Here is a 16,786-nt window from a genome sequence, read left to right as displayed (position 1 = left end):
TGTGAGTGTCAGAATATGGGATGTTACGGGTGGTTGGGCCTGAGGCACCGGTGTATTGCAGAACATGTAATTTGAACTGTTAAACATCATGTCTCAGTGGTTGAAGATATTTCCAATGTTAGGACAGGAAGAGTGTGTGGTTTGTTTCAAAGTAGTTTTCTCATGTGAGCGAGTGACATACGGTCCTTGGCAGGCATCAGGTAGGCACCTTCCTGCAGTGCATGAAAGCCCGGGTGACAGGCTCTGGAGAGACTTTGAAGTGTCCAGTTCAGTGGTGATCCGTATACTCATGGATGTGGCACCCATACTGCAATTTGAAGAGCTTTTTCTTTTTTAAAATTTTATTTTATGAGTTTGGGTGTTATGTCTGTGTACTGCATGTGTGCCTGGTACCTTCAGAGACCTGAAGCGGGTGTCTGATCTGGAACTGGAATTACAGATGTTTGTGAGCCACCATGTGGGTGCTGAGAAATTGAACCCAGAAGAGTTCTTAACCATTGAACCATCTCTCCAGCCTGAGAGTTTTTTTCTATAGGAAAGACAGTGTCAGGGCTGCAGAGATGGCTCAGTGGTTTAGAGCACTGGTTGCTTTTCCAGAGGACTCGGGTTTGATTTCCAGTATCCACATGGCAGCTCACAACTGTCTGCAACTCCAGTCCTAGGGGATGGCACCTTTATCTGGTCTTCTAGGGTACTAGGCACACACATGGTTCACAGATATACCTGCAAACAAAACACTCAAACATATTTTCTTTTTAAAGAGAAGACAATGTGGAGCTTTTAGCAGTCACTGACCAGCAGCTCCCCCCGCCCCAATCCTCCATACCTCTATCTCATTGTTCAGGTCTCTGGAGATTTGGTGGGGCATCATTTACACCCTTGTCTTTAATGTGTGGCATGTCTGGGGACACCCTATCTAGAATTCCCTGGGAAACAGGCATTAGACTTAGAACGGTGTCCTCCACACAACCCCTTGTGTATAGCTTGCTTTTATTCATTTCCACTAGGTGGTGCTGCCGCTCTACCCCAGTTCCTCTAACAGCCCTGCCCAATGAGCAGTGGGGCTCCCAAGTAGTAGGGAATCCATCTCCCTTCACAGGTAGTAAGGCCGGTACACCAGGGGTGACCCTGTGAACAGGGGTGCCTGGAAGAGAAAGGTGAAGTAAGAATCAGAACAGAGAGCCTTGAGGGCGGCAACAGTCAGAAGGGCTCAAGGTTAGCCTGAGCCAGTGGCTCTCCTGCTATGCACTAAGTACCTCCTTCCTTCCCTGGCCACATGAGTGGCATCTGCATAAGTATAAAAAGATAAGGTGATCTCAGCAATGGGGGAGGGGTGCACTTCAGGGAAGACTGAACCCTAGTTCTGCCCCTAGAACCCTTATGTGGTAGAAAGAAAACAGCATCTCCTGCCAGTGATCCTCTGATTTTCACGTGTGTGCCATGGCATGCCCACTTACATATACACTGATGGAAAGAAATGAAGGGAGGAAGAAGTTAGTGGGGTTTGCTGGAGCCGCCTGGACACTGTTCAAATGCAGCTCCGTGACACTGGGACCCATATAGAATCCACAGAAGACCACACAGCTGGCCCCTGGAGGCTGGCAGGAGTGCGAGAAGGAAGCAGAGGGAAAACATTCGGAGCCGGGGCTGTGTTAATCGTTACACGGCTAGAAGTTTGGTAAGACCATCCAGTTGTCCACTTAACGATGGCCGAGTTTTATGGTGTAGAAGTTATACCTCATTAAATATGAAATGCACAGTCATGGACCCAACAGGAATGAGGGGACCTGGAGTGGAACAAGAATTTGTAGTATGAGGCCAACATTTCAGAGTGGAGCCCGGCCCCTGCTCTAAATTCTTGCTCCATCACAGGCCAGCTGTGTGACCGTGGTTAAAGAAACCTATCTCTAAAGCCAGGCTTTAATCCCAGCACTCAGGAGGCAGAGTTCTCTGTGAGTTCGAGGCCAGCCTGGTCTACAGAACACGTTCCAGGACAGCCAGCGCTACGCAGAGAAACCCTTTCTTGAAAACCCAAAACATAATAAATAAAAATATCTGCCTCTGGGAACCTGGGACTTCATCTGAGTTACTGTGGGGGTTGTGCTAATGTGCACTGTCTCCCGGTGTAATCTTTTGGGGGGCTCAGCTTGACTTGGTGGTGGCTAAACAGCAGAGCAGTGAGGGCCTCAAGCAGCCACACCTAGTAAGATAGGGAATGGAAAACAGCAGCTGGGGGGCTCTGCTGACCCCTGGCAGGCAGAGGTGAGACCACAAAGCCTGCGTCCACAGTGCTAATGTGCTACCTTCGATGCCCAGGAAGTACATGTTTGCCAGTACCTCCTGTCACTTCTTTGGCCCCACATTTTTTCCTTTGAGACAAGGTCTGGCTCTGCAGCCCCGACTTGGCCTCTTTCGTTTGTTTTGGTTTTTGTTTGTTTGTTTTTTTGAGACAGGGTTTCTCTGTGTAGCTTTGGAGACTGTTGTCCTGGAACTTGCTCTGTAGACCAGATTGGCCTAGAACTCAGAGATTCACCTGCCTCTGCCTCCTGACTGCTGAGATTAAAGGCGTGCGCCACCACCGCCCAGCCCCGCCTTGCCTCTTAACTCCTGTTTCTCCTTATTCCACTTCCTCAGTGCTGGGGTTACAAACAAGTGCCTGGCTCTCCCAACATTTTTTATTTTAAAAAATTTCAAACATGGAAGTCAAAAGTATCCAGAAAATCTTGGTGTAAATACTGCTGCTCACTTTGGCCACATTTCTTTTATAACCTCCGCTTTTTCTTTTGCTGACTTCCTTAAAAAGTAACAGATGTTGTGAGCCTTTGTCCCTGAGAACGTCAGCAGGGATTCAAGCCCTTCTGCAGCAGAAGCAGCTCAGGGGGCTGGAGAGAGAGATGGCTCCACAGGGTAGAGCATACACTGCTCCCCCGCACCCACACTGAGTGGCTTACAAGTGCCAATAATTCCAGCTCCGGGGTTCTGACGCCCTCTTCTGGGTTTTACAGGCACTGCACTCACCACCCCACACACCTAAATAAAAGTAAAAAGGGCACGCAAGACCAATGTCGGGAAGCTGAAGCAGGAGGGTCACGAGTTTAAGGCAAGCCTGGGTTGCACAGGGGTGTGGTATGGAGGAAGGAAGGGAGAGAGAATAGAAGATTACAAGTTCACTGTCATACTTGGGGACATCCTCAGTCATTTTTCTACTGTCATCTACTTTCTGGTTGTCTCCTGCTGTTTTCTGTAATGGATTTTCTCTTCTCGAACAAGGATCCAATCAACTTTCATCCATTACATGTAATTATGTTTTCTTTAATCTTGACGACCGTTTTTTCCCAGTCTTTTGATTTCACCTTCCCTTCGCTGCACAAACCCTTCTCCTAAACTAGAGCAGAGCTGGCCAGGCCACGTACCCTCCATCCTGGGTTCCTGTGTTCCAGACATGGATGATCTCATTCATCTGAGGAGAGGGCTTCTGAGGGGATGCTCAGGTCCACGGTGGCCAGGACTAGGTCTCCAATCCAACAGAATCTAGTCCACGGTGGCCAGGACTAGGGCTCCAATCCAACAGAATCTAACTTGATTTCCCTTCCTCTTTGACGGTGCGGGGGTTCAAAAGTGTAAACATTCAGTGGTGTGGTGGCCTATGACTTTGGTTTGAGATCAATCTGGTCTGCAAAGGAAGCTCCAGCCAGGAATATATAGCGAGACTCTGCCCCCACAAAACAAACAAACGAGCAATACTAAAAGCCCAGCAGCCTCTTCTGCTGACAGTCTCTTCTGTTGTCCCTTCTAATATTCCCCAGTCTTCTGACTCCGTACACTGTATTTCCACTGACTTAATCTATGTAAAATAGACCTTCCCCTTCCAATGCAGTAGACGTGCTTTGTTTTGTTGGCTTTAGACAATCTATTACTACATAGCCCAGGCTGTCTTCCAACTCCCAAGCTGTCTGTCTTGGTCTCCCAAGATTACATGTATGTACTACCATTCTGGCCTCGGAATCTTTTTTTTTTTTGCGGGGTGGGGGGGGGTAGATAGAATTTTATATAGCCCAGGCTAGACTCTAGTTGATATATGGTTGAGGATGACTTTAACTTTTTTTTTTAAAAAAAAATTATCTATTATATATATAGTATTCTGCCTGCATGTACACCTGCATGGCAGAAGGGGGCACCAGATCTCACATGGCTGTGAGCCACCATGTGGTTGCTGGGAATTGAACTCAGGACCTCTGGAAGAGCAGCTAGTGCTCTTCACCTCTGAGCCATCACCCTGACTTGATATTTAACTTCTGATCTTTCTGCCTCTATCTTCTGAGTGCTGAGATTACAGACATAGGCCATTGTGACCCAGTTTTATGTGGTGCTGGGTCTTGAACCCAGGACTCAGAAATGCTATGCAGGTACTGAAGTGTGACTCTAGTTAGTCTTAACAATAAAAACCTGGAATCAGATAGCAGGGTAAAAGCTGAAAGATCAGAGAAGCGAAGGAGCAGCCACAGTCACTTCTTACCTCCCTCAGTTCTCAGACCGAAAGGGCCGAGATCCTGTCTAGGCCCCTCCTTATCATTTCCTCCCTCCACCCAGCCTCCTCACTTCTGGTCTCCTGTCTGTGCAGACCTCCAGACCTCGATGGTTAACTAGTGGCTTGCTCCACCCTCTGACTCCAGGCAAGCTTTCTTTGTCAGAACACAAAATATTGCACAAGGTACCCTGCCAACCAAGTCACATCCTCAGCTCTGGGCTTCCTCTTGGATCAAAACTACACCGCATGCATAGTGAAATCATGCTTGTGAACACAGCACTGTACAGGCACACAGGGAGCACTCAGTACGTGCGAGCTTGTGCTCCCTTCTCCCTCCTCCTCTAGCTGAAGACTGCAGCTGTGTTCCCGCAGCCACTTCATACTAACAAAACACACTGAACTTGCCCATGGAGTGAGCACCGGCCTCATGCCCGCTTCTCTGCGCGTGTAGCCGCTCTTAGGAACCGAGTGAATGACTTGCATTTGCTTCATTTCTTTTGAGCTTCCACCGCCATCCTAAGCCTTTGACTGCTTTGTGTCTCTCCGTAGAATGGATCGGTCCTCCCTCCAAGTTTTGCCTTCTGCAAATTGAGACCGTGACACATGAGTCATCTTTTCATATTGCATGAGACTGGGGCATTGCCATAGACTCCTCTCCTAGCTGAGTTCATTCATGGAGCAGATACATCTGGAACATCTGGACTGTGCTTTATGGCGGGGCACACGTGGATGTTCAGCCCTGTTCAAGTTGGCTACAGAGTTTAAATCTCAGTCCTTATGTCTTCATCTTGTCCCCCAGTGCTACATCCACGGCTGTCTCGCCAGTGTAGCAGAAATGCTGACTGGATGGGCAGGTGTTGCCAGAGGATTGGGATCTGTGCTTCTCGGAGCTGTGTTCCAGGCTGTCCCTTGGCAATCAGTTGTGGTGTAATGCCACCTGAGCCGCCATTTGTACTGACTCGACCTGGCTGTCCTTGGAAGCCATATGTGTGTCCTTTTCTTTGTCTTTGTGTTCTTTGTGATCCTTGCATATTACTAACAGATCAGACTATTCCAGGCAGTTGCGGATACAAACAAGACTGCTGAGGACATTTTTGAGCTCTGCCCCACTATTCATTAACGCCTTTAAGGAAATAGCCAGTTCTGGAAATAGGGAAGTCATCTTTAAAATAATTCCTTAATGATGTGGAGCAGAAGGAGTTGCTCTTATCAGGAGAAACCTTAGAAGCCTTCTGTAGGAAAACAGCTGCAGCAACACTAGATGTTTGCCTGAGAAATACGTGCAGGAGGCCTATGCAGCCTTCATTGTGGCCAGAATAAACCTAGGCTAATTACAACATCTGACCCTGAGAGTCGGGGAGGGAAGAAAGTTGAGATTTATGGTATGAGACCAGTTTCAGACAAGTTTGAGATCATGTCTTTAAAATTTCCTAGCAGAAAGTTTTCCCAGGAAGATAGTGGCCTTCTCTTCTCACACCCCAAGATATTCTGAGCACAAGGTCACTTCGCCCAGCCAGCTGCCTGGTACAGACTGGGCGAAAGTCCTTGTGCCCAAGTCAAAGCATTTTCAAAGATTCTTTTTGTAAACTGTTTTATGCTTTTTTATGATCTGATGATGTATGCCTTTGCCAAGTTCTTTGTTTGGAAAAATATAAAAGCCTTGCACTGAAAAAATAAAATTGCAGCAGCATTTTCAAAATACATTGAGAGTGACTGTCTGTCAATCCTTACCGTTTCTGAATTCTCCTGAGCCTTTTGCCCTGATTCTCCCATGGTCTGAGTGGCTCCCCTGAGCCAGTTCGTGGCACCCAGGAGTCCTGAAAGGTCTGTCAGAAGTCAGCGAGATGGCTCAGAGGGTGATGGTGCTTCTACCAAGGCTTAGGACCCGAGTTCGATTCCTGGGATGCACATGGTAGGAAGAGAGAAGTGTCTCCCACAGGTTGTTCTCCAGTTGGTCTCCACGAGTCCCCCACGGCACAGGTACGCTCCCATACACAAATAAATTAGTCTTTTTTTTTTTAAAAATGTAAAGTACTTTTGAGGACTGGAAAGATGGCTCAGTGGTTAAGAGCACTGGTTGCTCTTCCAGAGGACTGTGGTTCAGTTCCAGCCCCCACATGGCAGCTCACAGCTATCTGTAACTCCAATTTCAGGGAACTCTCACATGGACATGCATGCATGCAAAATACCAAAGCATATAAAATATAAAAACGAATTTAAGTGCTTTCAGTGGGGTTGGAGGATGGCGTGCATACAGACAAACATTTATACATATACAAAAGGAATAAGTAAGTCTTGGTTTAAAAGTTTCTATCAGATGCATTGCTACAAGTGAGCGTGCGATATGGTGACTGTTGCCTCCATTACCAAGCTATCAACAGTGGAGATGAAGTTAATTTAGCTAATTGGTGAGTTCCACTGCTCTTAGTCATCCTTGCTGTTTCATAAAGTCTCAGAGCCCATCTGATTACGGAGCAATGACAGATGTAACAAGGGGCTGGGGCTGTACCCTTTTACACATGTGGGGACCTGGGTTCCACCTCCAGCACCCAAAGAAGACATCTGGTTTGTAATTTCCAGAATCTTCTCTCCATCTTCCCCGAGCTGGGCAACATTTGCTCATTCCCATTTACCCCAGCTTTCTCGGCTTCCCAGGACTTAGCAGCAGGGGCTCTGCAGTCACACTGTCAAGTTCTTGATTATATTAAGGGAAGAGAGTTCAGGCAGGGCAGTGTGTCAGTTATCCTGGGTCGCAGCCTCCCTACAGTCATGTATATAGTATGTTTGCTGCCCTTTCTGATTGCCAGTCCCTCTTTTCTTTCCTTCCTTGATTCCTCCCTTTCTCTTCTCTTCCTCCTTCTCTTTCTCTCTTTCCTTCCTTCCTTGTTTTCGAGACAAGGACTTCCTATTTATCCTAGGGTGGCCTTAAATTCCCAGCCATCCTGTCTTAGCTTCCCAAGTGCTGGGATCACAGGCGTATGTCACCATGCCTGGCCACATTCTCTTTAATAAAGAAAATAAGTATAGCAGAGAACATCTGTCACCCTAGCACTCAGGAGTCTGAGATGGGAGGGTTGCTATGACTCCAGGGCCTGCCTATGCTGCATAGTGAAACCCTGTCTCAGACCGACCCCCAAGAAAGAGTAAAAGGAAGTCATATTAGGAGAAAAGGGACGTTAAATTGTTTCAGACTCCTACTAATACTGTGTCCTCTGTCTGTCTCTATCTGTCTTACCATCCATCTTGAGTCTATTGCTGTTACTCTTTTTTTTTTTAAAAAAAAATCACTTATTTTGAGTATATGAGTGGTTGATATCTGCACCTATCCATGTGCGCCTTTGTGCCAGAAGAGGGCGTCAGACACCACTATAGATGGCTGTGAGCCACCGTGTGGGTGCTGAGACTTGAACTCAGGACTTCTGGAAGAGCAGACAGCGCTCTTAACTGCTGAGCCATCTCTCCAACCTATATCTCTGTTATTCTTGTTCTGAACTTTTTCATCTCCTTTACACTTGTGTCTCACTGGGGGCCGTTTTTCTGAGATTCAGTAACAACACACAGTTTTTGCCAAGGCAGTAGTGATGCGGTAGTGATGGAGTAGTGATGGGATCAGCAGAGGCAGAGGCAGGTGAATCTCAGTGAGTTTGAGGCCAGCCTGGTTTCCAGAGTGAGTTCTAAGACAGCCAGGGCTACACAGAGAAACCCTATTTCAGAAAAAATAAAATTAAAATTAAAAACAAACCCACACAACTTTCACTGGACACTTACTAAGTTTGAAACACCATGCTCCATTTCTTACACATATTTATAGTTTGCAAACACCTCCAGTCACCTATTCTTGTCATTTGTTCTTTAGTTTCCTACTCATGTCCTCTTAAAATCTACACAGCCATAGCTCTGAATTAAGATGGCTGTGTGTCTTCACGCTCTCCTGCCTGGTGGGTCCTACCTTAGAGAAGGTCAGACAAGGGTTCAGCCTTCCAAGACCTGCAGGAGTGGAGGTTCCTAGGACCAGCTGGGTAATGCAAGGCCTTGATTTGGAATAACCAATGACTTCATTCTGGAAGGTAGAAGCCAAAATGTGTCCATGGGTGTGCAGGGCCAGAACAGTGGCTGAGCGCTGGAGCAGGGGAAGGCAGAAAGTTAACATCCGGGATCTCTGGGAAAGATCTGAAAGTACAGAGAAGGAAGTCATTCCAGATGGAGTTCCTTTGTTACCTACGAGGGGCACAGTGTTAGGTCCAGAGAGGCTCCCTTCCCTTTTCTAAGCTGCTGCCCACAGAGACTGGCAACAGGCAGGTGAGCCTGCACACAATGCTTCCCTTCCAGCGGCGAGAGTCTCTCTGACAATCTCCCAGGAGCCAAATTTCCTCATCACTCCCGATGGCGCCTCTGTGCCTTTCTGTAATTTGCATTTTTTAAAAATTGGATCTAGCCTCCCCACTGTGCTGTCAAATCTGAGGTAGGAGCCCGTGCTTTTGCAAAACCCTCTCCCGAGGCCACGCTGGGAGAGATGGGTGTTCAACAAATACAGTTAATTAGTGGAGATGTGTGGCTGAGAGGAGCCTGAGCCTTAGAAGGCTCGCCGGAATGGACCTAAAATAAATAAATACAGCTGATAGACCGCTTTATCAGGTGTTCGTGGATCTAACACGAACAGACAAGTGGGAAGAGGGCTTCACATCTGTCTACTTCAGAGGGCAGAGGCAGATGGAGGATGTAGATCATTTGGATGAAAAACAAATTTTAGGGGGAACAAAAAGGCCTAAGGATGGACACTTGCATGTGTGTGTGTGTTTATATCTGGTAGTGTGTGTGCATGTGTGTGTGTTTATATCTGACTGTGTGTGTGCAATTGTGTGTGTTTGTGTGTGCACACATGTGCATATATAGGCCAGTATTGGATTTGACAAGATTAGCTGATGAGCAAGCCCAGGGAGCCTCCTGTCTCTAACCAGTGTGCCCTGCTCTTACATGGTTGCTAGGGATTTGAACTCAAGTCCTCAAGCTTGCCAGCAAGCACTTTACCACTAAACCATTTCCACTGCCCCCTGGATATTTTTCTTTGCAGGTGTGACTGATTCTGGGATATGAACAATAGCCTGAGATGGTCCGCCCAGGCATGGACATGGTGGTATCCCTTAGTTTCTCTTCCTGGGGTATGAGTCTGCAGAACCCTCAGAGAAGAGAGTGAAGGGCATTGTTTTCCCCTTTGGTGAGTCTTTCAGTAGTAGAAGGGCCATCACAGTAGATGTTCTCCCTGGTCTTCGTGAGCCTTCCCTTAAAATCATCAGCATAGATTTCTCAGAAAATTAGGAAACAACCTTCCTCATGATCCAGTAGTACCACTTTTGGGTATATATCCAAAGGATGCTCAATCATGCCACAAGGACATGTGCTCAACTATGTTCATAGCAGCATTGTTTGTCATAGCCAGAACCTGGAAACAACCTAAATGTCCCTCAACTGAAGAATGTATAAAGAAAATGTGGTACATTTACACAATGGAGTACTACACAGCAGAAAAAAATAACAACATCTTGAATTTTGCAGGCAAATGGATGGAGCTAGAAAACATCATATTGAGTGAGGTAACCCAGACACAGAAAGACAATTATCACATGTACTCATTCATAGGTGGTTTTTAAACATAAAGCAAAGAAAACCAGCCCACAAGTCACAATCCCAGAGAACCTAGACAGCAATGAGGACCGTAAGAGAGACATACATAGATCTAATCTACATGGGAAGTAGACAAAGACAAGATCCCTGATAAATTGGGAGCATGGAGACCTTAGAAGAGGGATAAAAGGGGGAGTGGAGAGGCAGAGAGGGGAGCAGAGAAAAATATAGAGCTCAATAAAAATCAATTAAAAAAAAAGAAAAATCATCAGCATAGCAGACTGTCTGTCGTCTTTTGTGCTAAAACCCCCTAAGCTTCAAAATCAAAATAGTCTGTGTTCCCCTGGCTGAGTGAAGTAGAGAAGACCCCAGAAAAATAGAACTTGTTTTCTTTCTTATTTTTAACCAACTGTAGGAATTCTCCAGTGGGCATCCATTCTCAGATCTGTGGTGTTTCCAGACATGTGTTTTGTACACAGTAACTGTTCAGTGTGTATTATCTAGTCATCTGACTGAAGACCCCAAGGAGACGAGCATCTCAAAGAAGGATATATTTTCTTCACACCACTAAGCAAACATCCTAGGGGTGTATATGCAGTGGGCAATTACTAGAGGCTATTGGCTAATTAGGGAGCACAAATATGGAAGGCTGTGGGCTAGTGAAGCATACCTGCGGGATAGATGGTCAAAAAGCAAAGTTGCTGGGGCTAGTCCAAAGACTTGTGAAGGCTCTGTGTATAGATAGGAGAGGAAGTGCCAGCTGGAAGGCAGGTCTGCCTTCCAGTTAGACTGTCATCAGGATAACATTGCTATTTTCTTGGGGACTGTAGCAGCAAGATTCTGTCCCCAGAATAAACTGCCGGGATGTATAAATTGGGTGGTTGTCCTGGTTGGTTTTTATTCTCAACTTGTCACAGCCAAGAGTCACCTGGAAGAGGGACCCTCAGCTGAAGAATTGTCTTGATAAGATTGGCCTGTGGTCATGTCTGTGAGATTGTCTTCATTGATGATTGATGTGGGAGAGCCCAGCCCACTGTGGGCAGTGCCATCCCTAGGCTGTGTAAGAAAGGTAGCTGAGGGCTGGAGAAAGGACTTTTCCAGAAGACCCAAGTTTGGTTCCCAGCATCCATATCATGCCTTTTGCAACCGCCTGTGACCCCACCTACAAAGGATCCAGTGCCCTGTTCTGGTCTCTTCAGCTATCAGCACGCACACGGCACACCCTCACACAGACACATCTACCTAAGAAAGTGAAAGTAAATATTTAAAAATTTAAACAAAAAGAAAGCATGAGCCAGCAAGCGAGTCAGCAGACAGCATTCCTCCCCGAATTCTGCTTCGGGTTCCTGCTTACGTGTCTGTCCTAGCCTCCCTCAAATGACGAACTGGGACCTGGAAGAACGAGCTAAAATAGATCCTTTCTTCCCTTAGGTTGCTTTGGGTCATGGTGCTTGTCATAGCAACAGAAAAGCAGACTAGAGGAGCGGCGGGAGATGTCCCAGAGGGTGCACTCACCGCGAACCTCTCTGGGTGGACGCATCACCGGTGACTAATTGAACACACACTAGCAATGTTGACCCGACTGGGTGGCTAGCTTTCTTCCTGACAGTACTTAAGTACGAACTTGGAAATCTGGATGGCCGAGTAACAACATAGCTCAGGGAATTACAGGTTTTATATTTCAGGAAAATTGGCGAATTTAGACAGCTTATGTATCTCCTTCCCATTAGGGAAGACAACCTTGGCCTCCGAGTTCTGGCTGACAAGGGCTTGTTACTGAGACAAGCTCTGGAAGGGAAAAAATATAATGTCCTCAATTATCTTGCCAGCTTTTGAGATGTTTAGAAAAAAAATCCATGCGCCCCACCTCGACAATCCTAAGCAGCTCGATTTTCTATGTGTTATAATTGGCTGTTCTGTCTAGGGACCGCTCTACTCCCTGGCTGGAGTGGGTGGGGCTTGTCATGCGACTCAAATTCTGGCTCTTGAGACCCTCCAATTCTCAGATTTCTGTTCCATTTCCCACCTACCACACGTCTCTCTTGTTTCCTGTGTGGGGAGAGATGGTAGAGCACAGAAATGTCTAGCAAGGGCCCCGGCTGCAATCCTGCCTGGTTCTGCCGTCACTCAGCTGGCTGGTTCTAGCTTTCAGGAGTCCGGTTTCTCTACCTGTCAAACGGATAGAGCAATACCTGCCCAAATCACAGACAGGATTGTGGAAAGAGTGAGGCCCAGATGATGGACTTTTTTTCCCCTCTATGTTTGCTGTCCACGATCATCACATAAAGCGGCCTGTCACAGACCCTTGGGACTGGTCCTAACAAGTCCTGGAGTTGATTCAGGGGTTTCCCTGTAGGTGGTGCTGTGGCCTGGTGAATGCTGGAAGAGCTAAACCTGGCGCTGCTCTGATGATGACATTCAAGAGGTTTTGGCGGCTGTGTAGATCACACCAGCCTGAATTTCAAGCACTATATGTCCTGGGTATGTGCCCCTCCTTCGAGATCCCCAGTAGTTACAATTGGTTTCTTCTAGGGCCAGCTACCTGCAGCCAAGATTCTCTTCTATCTCCTTTTCTGTCCTACCCAGTGGATGGGGCTGAAAGTCCTGTCTGGCTCTCTTCCTGCCCAGGCTCCACTTGCTGGACCCTTTGTTGACAGGTTGTCTACCCCCAAAACTGAACCACTTGACCCACATTTAACTGGTGGGAACTGGAGCAGGCAGTGTGTCTGCGGTCCCCTCAATCCCTGGGGCGTCTCTTAGCTACCTGGAAGTCTACACTGGGAAACCCTCTTATTTTGACTTCCTTTCCAAACCATGCTTAAGCTAGGCAGTCTAACAAGGAGGTGAGCCAACGCTAAAGGCAAAAAGGCCTAGGTTGGTGAGCCGGATCATGGAGGTAAGGGCTTTGTTTAAAGCACCGAGGATGCGAGTTCAGTCCCTGGAACCAACATGGTAAGAGAGAACTGACTCCTTCAAGTTGTCCTTTGACCTCATGTGCATAGTGTAGAAGGTGAGTATGCATACACATACTAGATAGATGGATAGATAGATAGATAGAGATAGATGATTGATAGATAGATGGCAAATAGATGATAAATAGGTAGATGCTATTATAGATAATTAGATAGATAGATAGATAGATAGATAGATAGATAGATAGATAGATAGATATAGAGATAGATGATAGATGACTGATAGGTAGAAAGATAGATAGATAGATATAGAGATAGATAGATGATAGATAGAAATAGATGGATAGATGATATGATATGATAGATAGATAAATATAGATGGATAGATGATATGATAGATAGATAGATAGATAGATAGATAGAAATAGATGGATAGATGATATGATTGATAGTTGATAGATGATAGATAGATAGATAGAAAGAAATAGATGGATAAATATGATAGATAGATAGATAGATAGACAGACAGATAGAGAAATAGATGAATAGATACATGTTTTCTTTTAAAGGCAAAAAGGGCCAGTGTCTTGTGTGGAGCTTAGAACTCAAAGGCAGACCCTTTCTGGTCCAGTCTAAAGAGTAGGGTTTTGGAACCAGAGCCCTTCCTGTCCTGTCTGAACTAAAGATGACACCTTCCTTGCACATGGTGGGATGAGTTATGCTGTATGCCTGGTGCTGCACTGAGCACCGCTGCTTTCCTAGTGGTGAACTGCTATACAATGAAGAGCAGGTATAATGGGGTTGGAGGGAGCAGCTCACGCTAGCTACTGAAGGAGGAGTGCGAGAGAGAAGGAATGGTGGGTCCTGTGGAGGAAGACTTCTTGGTAGGGTTGTGCCAACCCACTCTTTGTGTGCTGACCCCCAGGGGCTTTGAGACAGTCGTCTGGGCACCAGGCAGCAAGCTGACTGACTGTCTCGTTTTATTCTGCAAAGCAAATGACGGGATCAGACTCATCATCATCAGGGATGTTGACCCTCAGTGGAAAGAGGAAATACCACCCTCCCCATCCGCGGTTTCCTAGCTGGAGAGCTGCAGGGCCCTGAGGGCGGCAACCAGTCTCCATGGTGAAGCCCACACTGAGCAAATTACAAGCACTGCGGCTCTCTCCCCCATAGGAGAGCGTGGTCAGGAGAGAGGCCCTGAAGACTGGGACAGCCAGCACACAGCAAGAAACAAGGCTGCCTCACTCTCAGCCTCCAGGGGCAGCTGGGATTTTCTCTCCTAAGAGGAGAGCAGATTGGGCATCAGAGCTGAGTTTGGGGCTGGTGGTTGTTGGTATAGCTGTCACATCCCAAAGTTTCTTAATTAGGGAGCAAAGGACAGAGCCATCACTCAAAGAACAACATTAATGATGCTGGACCGGACACTGCAAGCGATAGGTGTCACAGAGGCTTGGGGAGCTCTATGGCATCGTGTCACATCCCCGAGAATCACAAAGGATGCTCACACACAACAGAAAGGATGCTGTTCTTCCGCAGAGCCTGGCCTTTCCTACCCTCGGCTGCTGGCATCTCCAGGGTCCCAGGTGCCTCCTCTTCTTCAGTGCTCCGGGACAGAGGAGCGCTGCCTCCTATAAGTGGCTCTGACGCCATCTGCATGCTTCCTGCCACTGCTGTCACTCCAAAAGACCATCATTTGAAGCCAATATGGCAGAACATGCTTGACTCCCAGCCCTCAGGAGGCAGAGGCAGGAGAATCACTATAAGCTTGATGCCAGCCTGGTCTACATAATGATTTCCAGATTAGCCAGCGCTAGATTTCTGGCCTCAAGAAAACAGAGGGATGGAGAAAGTGAGAGAGATCATTACTTATCTAGTGTCTCCTGTCCCATAGATAATGCATTCTTGAAACAAACAGCTGGACAGGTTTGTCTGTGGTTGACAGGGGTGGCCACCACCTTCCTCTGCACATGTACTGATAGTATCTCATCCTGTTAGAAGCTTGGCATAGAGTCACAGACATGCTTGTAAGGGTTAGGGGTTTTATAAAAAGCCAGCTGGATAGAAGGATCTAGAGCAATGAGGCCTTCTGTTGGATTCCAGAAATCTAAACTTTTTTTTCTTTCCTAATAATTAAAAAAGACCAGCTTGGATTGGTCTTTAAGTGCCAAGTCTGAGCTCCAACTAGCTAAGCCTATTGTTCCCATTTGAGGCAACCTACATATCTTAAACTATTCCCACTGGAGGGGGAGGAACACAGGGCTTCCCAGGCAGAAATCCAGGGGGACACCCCAGAGGCCACAGAGGGAGAAGCACAACAGCATTTTCATTTGATTTGGTGATGCAGAAACAAAGTGTTCCGCTTGTTTTGCTCTTAAAATGGAGAGCGGAGAACAGAAAGTGTTTTAACAAGCGAAGGAGTGAAGAGTCCCGCCCTGTGTGGTGGCCGGTTTAGGAGGGGACAGTGGTGGAGACAGGGACAATGGAAGGGATGAGGGCAGTGTGCAGGATGGTGATGGAGATGGTGGTGAGAGACGGCTGAAAAGACCAGAAGAGGCCAAGATGGAAACTTGCACATATGTGTGTGCATGTGCATCACACATGTACACACTTGCATCCACACTCTTTCTATCATTGGAGATTTGCTTCGCAAAATTAATATTTTACTTATTTGTCTACAGTAAGAGACTCTCTCTCTCTCTCTCTCTCTCTCTCTCTCTCTCTGTGTGTGTGTGTGTGTGTGTGTGTGTGTGTGTGTGTGTGTGTACTAGAGAACAACCCTGACTAATTATTCTTTAGACACAATGTGAAAAGCCTGGAGAAGATTCTATGTTAACCTTATTTTTGGTTTTAAATAAGTGAGTTTATGAAATACACAGCAAGTGGTAGATGAATAGGTGGATGGACAGGAAGATGGGCAGAAGGGCATCATTAAACTGGGTTCTCAAAGCACTCAGTAGAAATCAACTAGGGTCTCTTTAAGCCCCCTGGAGTTTCTAAGAGGGAGTCCTGGGCATATCAGTGTCCCCTTGGGTCATGCTCCCAAGTAAAGGAACAAACAGCAGCAGGGAGAGATGATACAACAAGTCAGAAGCACATGACATCCAGCAGAAACCAGCTGGGGAAGTTGAGGCAGCCAGCTGGAGTTCCTGGCACAGCTTTCTCGCCTTGGCTGAACTTTTGTGCCCTGGGGTGAAGACGTGCAGCCTCTGTGGAAATGGCTTCCCTTCCAGCAGATTTCCAGGGCGCAGTGACGTCCCTCTTGTGCTGTTTTGCTGTCCTCTTCCGTCCCGATCACAGAGTCAGGGGCCAGTCCATGCCCAGGCTAGGGATCTAGGGACCTTGGAGGACACCTAGAGACAAACAGGCTTGGGTCTGAAATGGGGGCAGGGCAACCCCGCTTCCAGAGGCAGCTTCTCAGGGAGCTCAAACAGCAGCACACGGCAGTATACAGATACAATGTATATTAGACAGCATTCACTGTTTTGGTTTTTATTGTTTTGTTTTGTTTTTTTGAGACAAGGTTTATCATTGGCTTGAAACATGACTAAATAGGCTAAGCTAGCTGCCTAGTGAGCCCCAGGGATTCACCCATCTGTCTCTGTCTCTCCAGCGCTAGGATTGTTAAACACACACCACTGGGCCCAGCCCTTTTGTTTTGTTTTGTTTTGTTTTTGGTGTTTTGAGACAGGGTTTCTCTGTGTAACATTCCTAGCTGTCCTGG

The sequence above is a fragment of the Myodes glareolus genome, chromosome 9 (assembly GCF_982192425.1).
Source record: "Myodes glareolus chromosome 9, mMyoGla1.1, whole genome shotgun sequence".
NCBI classification, from domain to species: domain Eukaryota; kingdom Metazoa; phylum Chordata; class Mammalia; order Rodentia; family Cricetidae; genus Myodes; species Myodes glareolus.
Note: the sequence above shows the minus strand (reverse complement) of the source record.